We start from the raw sequence: 4746 nt of genomic DNA, 5'->3' as shown, positions 1-4746 counted from the left end.
AGTTGTCACTGGGAATTGAACTCAGGACCTTTGGAAGAGCAGTCAGTGCTCTTAACCTCTGAGCCATCTCTCCAGCTCCCCTATTCAGATGGAAAAACCTCTAGGTAACATTGTTTATTTCACCCGTTGCCAGGGGCAATAGGTAATGATAACCAGGTTGACGCGCCTTTATTATGATAATTAGGACCAGTTCTTTGAGGGAGAATGGACGTCGATCATCTGGCTACTTCCTGCTGACAAAGGGGCGATGTTTGGGGGATAAATGTTTTTATCTGACTGAATTTTTGGCGACAAATGTTTTTATCTGACTGAATTCTTGGCGACCTTGACTGAGGGCGGCAGCAGCGGAGGCGGCGGCTGCCACAGCTCCGCCTCTGAAGCCCATAATGGCGCGCTTCGCATGGCCCAAAGGCATGGCTCCGCCCCGGGCCTTGCACGGGCTCGCCGTTTCACCTCAGGCAATGAACTCGCACCGCCGGCTGTGAGTCTTTTTCAAGCTCCGGCGAGGGGGGGCATCCGCCCACCCGTGGAGGGCCCGGTCTGCCCGCGCGCGGAGCCCCGTTCTCTGGGAACTCACCTCCCCGCTCGCCCATGTTGCTATGGAAACACAGTTTTTCCGCAGAGCCGATTCAGCTCCTCTCTGCCTTCTATGGCGCCGCTGCTCACCACGCAGCTTCCGCCTCAGTCAGGCGAGTCCGCTCAGGTGCTGAAAAAGTCCTCCAAAAACCATAGCCCCGCCAGAAGGCCTCTGATGTCACACGGACTTTAGCCCGCCCGCGACCTGGCTATTCGCAGGCCTCTGCGGACTCCAGCAAATTTCCCGCCAGCAACTGGTTAGCATGGCCACGCCTCCCGAACGAGCTAGCACTGGAGAGTGCAATTTTGCGTCTCCCTCCTGAGTAGCTGGGATTACAGGTGTGCACCACCGTGCCTGGCCCACTTCCGTGTTTCTAATCAGGCATTACCGCTCAAAGGCGGGCCGGCTGCCGCCAGCACTCTCAGCACGATCAAGCAGCTTGTCTTTCTCAGTCAAAAAATTAAAGTTTTTTGTACGTGAGAGCCAGAGACTGAGCTCTCTTATCAAAATTAGGCGAAAATCACCTCCAAAAGCTCTGTGGCTCTTTAAGAACAGGGAAGGCAGTCTTAGAACACGATCAAACTCGCCTCCCTACGAGACTGTTGCCCCGAGTCTCTTATCAGCGAGTACGCACGGAGGAAGCCGCGGATCTCCCAACCGTAAACCTCGCCCTTTTTGCTGCTGTTTACATTCCTCCTGCACTGAACTTAAGGGATTTTTCTTCCCCGTTGCTTTCTGTACCTTCTTTCAGATACCTTAACTTTGATTTTTTTTTTGTATTTTCTTTTCTATTTAGGCCTATCCTTTGAAATTCCTTTTTACATTTCTTTTCCTCCCCTTTCTGGGGATTTCAACCGACGTCACTCACCGCTCCATGTTCTCAGAGTTCTGAAATTCAAGGCTCTCTGTGCTGGTGTCTGATTTCAGCTTTTTCTCCCGGGCTTTCTCAGGGTCCCCCGGCGTAGTTGTCAGGGTCCCTCAGCGTCCCGGAGTTTCGAGCACCAGTTGCGGGGCGCCATCCTGTCCAGCAGGAATGAACCCCACCAAAAACGAGAATTCCTTCTCTGGTCACATCTTTATTTGGAGCATTCCCTTGAGGAAAATTGGGGGAAGGGACGATAGAGCAGGGACGAGAGAAAGCTTAGAGAGAGGAAGTAGGGTCCCGAGGCATCTGCTTTTAAACGGCGGAGCAGCCTGAACGCTGTCCCGATTGGTCAATGCCACTCTGCTGGTCTGAGCATGTGCAGGCAAGGGTGCAGGCAGGGTTGCTCAGCCCCACGTGGCTACCTCCAAACTGCAGGACCACCTGTGCCTCCAGGTGGCTCCCAACAGCCAGGTGTCATGCACTATCTATTCAAGGCTTTCAACTGTGCCACAGTAAAAGAGGCTGTAAATTCTCACAAATTTAGTCAAGGACTTAATCACCTTAATATCCAGGGGTTCTTTGTACCTATATAAGGGTTTTAAGCAGTTCTTAAAACTTAAGTTGCACCATGTAGAGGTAATACGGTAGCCTGTTTACTGCTAGTCTAAATCTTAATTGTGCTTTTATTATGATAATTACGATCAGTCCTGCCTGAAGTCAGCACAGTTCAGCTTAGCCAAGTGGAGCCGGAGCCACTCCAGCCTCAGAGTCCCTCACAGTTCCAGGCACACTGCAGGTCTTTCGGTTTGACAGCTTGTGGCACCGCTCCCATTCTCGGCACTGCTGTGGCATCCGCCAGGCTAGGCACCGACTGGGCTGGGGCAATGTGCCTTTTACCACAGCCACCTAGCAAAACTCTGCTCCAGCTGCCTTCTAACTTCAGCTGCATTCGTTTTAGGTCCAAATTGGTGCACGGAGTGAAGCAGAACTCAGGGAAACAGGCTTGCTGCTCTGTAACCACTGAAAGGACCTCACTTAAACAATCTTTTAGGGAATTTGAGCATTGTCAGTCTGTCTGGCTACTTCCTGCTGAGCTATGCGTGACATTATATATATGTGTATGTGTGTGTGCATATGTATAAGTTTGTACACATTTTTTGAGAGAATCTCAGGCTGTACAGCTTCCACATGCCTGCACTAATTTACATTCCAAAACCACCAGCTAAGAGTCGCTCTTTCTCTAAATTCTTTCCCAAATTTACCTCTTGTTTTTTTGTCAGCAGGCAGTCTTATTGGGATGAGTGATATCTTACTTTCCCATGTGTCTGTGTTGGCTATCTGTATGTTTTCCAATGAATGTTCCTTCATGTCATCTGCAAACGGGGGCAGTTTAATGACCCCCTTTCCAATTTGAACCCCCCTTTATGTCTTTCCCTTGACTCATTGTCATGGCTAGGGTTTCTACTACTGTGCCCCATAGAACTGGTAAAAGCAAATGTGCCTGTCTGTAACTGTCTCTTTCTCTCCCACACTTTGTTTAGGGTGTCATGTAGAATACCATTTCCTCTAAGAATTCTGAAACCCATCCTCAGCACTTTCCACCTTCGGGAATTGCTGCCAAGAAATCAGATCTTGGGATCACAGAGATGGTTCAGCGGCAGACAACTGCCAAAGCTGGTGACCTGGGTTCAGCACCCAGGATCCATGTGGTGGAAGCAGAGAGCCGACACCCATGTGGTTCTCTGATTTTCATGTCTGCACTAGCACACAAATACGCATGCATGCAATAAATATAAAAAACTTAAAATCTTTCAAAAAGAATTCACATGCATATATATATATGTAAATATATATATATATATTTGATCTCCACAGAAGCTTTTGCAGTTTTGTTTCCTTCTCATGTTCTCACATTTCAAAGAATATTATTCTATTGGGTGTGTTTGTTTTCATCTTGCTGGGAATTTTACAATTCCCTTAAAGCTTAAATCTTACTTTTAAAATTATTCCTTTGAAAAAATTCTCTAACCCCTCCCCATCTTCCTGGTTTTTATTTTATTTTATTTTTGCTTTTTTGTATTGTTGTTTGGTTGGTTTTTTAAGTACATCACGTAAGCACTGGATTTTCTTAATTCTCTCTTTTTCTTCTCTTTTCTATGTCATCTGTTAATTTACCTACTTCCCGGGAGAGCCCCTTGACTCAAGTGCCCCATTTAGTACACACACCTCTCAGCTCTAAAATGTCCTACTCTGTGTTTCTCTGTCCATTTGCTTTCTAGGTGCAGCCGTGGATCTATCTTCTTGCTGTGTACAAAGCCCGTCTGATGTTGGGCTCTTAGTCTACAGGTAACACCAGCCACTGCTCACATCCCACTGGGAAGAACTAAGGATGGCAGCCCTACCTCCATGCAAGAGGCTGTGCACCAGGATAGTAGGCTATCTGGGAGAAAAGCAGGTCATTAGCAGCCTCCTAATGGGGACATCCTACTTAAAACATGTCTGTCTCTGATCACGGTGAAGGGTGAGACTTTGTACAGAAATGACATTCCTTACTGAAAGGCATGCAGCAGGCTGACCCTTCTTGCTGGAGGATTGTCACATGACAGCATCTAGCACTCTTCTCTCCAGGAACAGGTCCTTGGGCAGGGTGGGAGTGGAGTGGGGTGGGGGTGGTGAAGAATCTTCCACTCTTCTTTCTGGTAGGCACACCTGCTTTTAACATTTATTTTCATTCAATATTTTTATTAAAAACTTTATTATTTTTCTGAGTTCTCTCTCTCTCTCTCTCTCTCTCTCTCTCTCTCTCTCTCTCTCTCTCTCTCTCTGTGTGTGTGTGTGTGTGTGTGTGTAGTCACATGCTTGTAGAGGACAATCTTAGTTATCAATCTTTGCTTTTTATCTTGTTTGAGACAGAGTCTCTTGTAGTTGAACCACTGTGTGCCAGGCTAGCTGGGTACTGGGTGTCTGTGTATTCTTCTGCCTCCCACCTTCCTGGAAGAGTGCAAGATTACTTGTGCTTCAGTATCTGGAGAGAGATTACATGGGTTCTAAGGACACAATTCTGTGCATCCAGCTTATCCAGCAAGCACATTACCCATTGAGCCATCTTCCTAGCCCAGTTGTTGGCATCTTTGAGTGAAAGGAAGAAGGGAACTGAGGACTCTCCCAGTTCATGCTCCAAATTTCTCTTTGTCCTACTGAAGGCATTTTCATGTTCCTTTCTCCTCCATCCTTGCTGTAGCTGACATCTTCGATTCTAGATTTTCTTGAGTTCAGTTTTGACAGAGACTGAACTTTGGACTGT

At 47.4% G+C, this 4746-nt stretch overlaps 1 pseudogene; it reads right to left on the bottom strand.

The window, feature by feature from the left end:
* Positions 1 to 446: 446 nt before the first annotated feature.
* LOC148119653 (Nuclear RNase P) lies at positions 447 to 626 on the bottom strand (annotated as a pseudogene).
* Positions 627 to 4746: the final 4120 nt, after the last annotated feature.

This window comes from Myodes glareolus, chromosome 15 (genome assembly GCF_982192425.1).
Source record: "Myodes glareolus chromosome 15, mMyoGla1.1, whole genome shotgun sequence".
In the NCBI taxonomy this organism is placed as follows: Eukaryota; Metazoa; Chordata; class Mammalia; order Rodentia; family Cricetidae; genus Myodes; species Myodes glareolus.
This window is presented reverse-complemented; position numbering and strand designations above follow the sequence as displayed.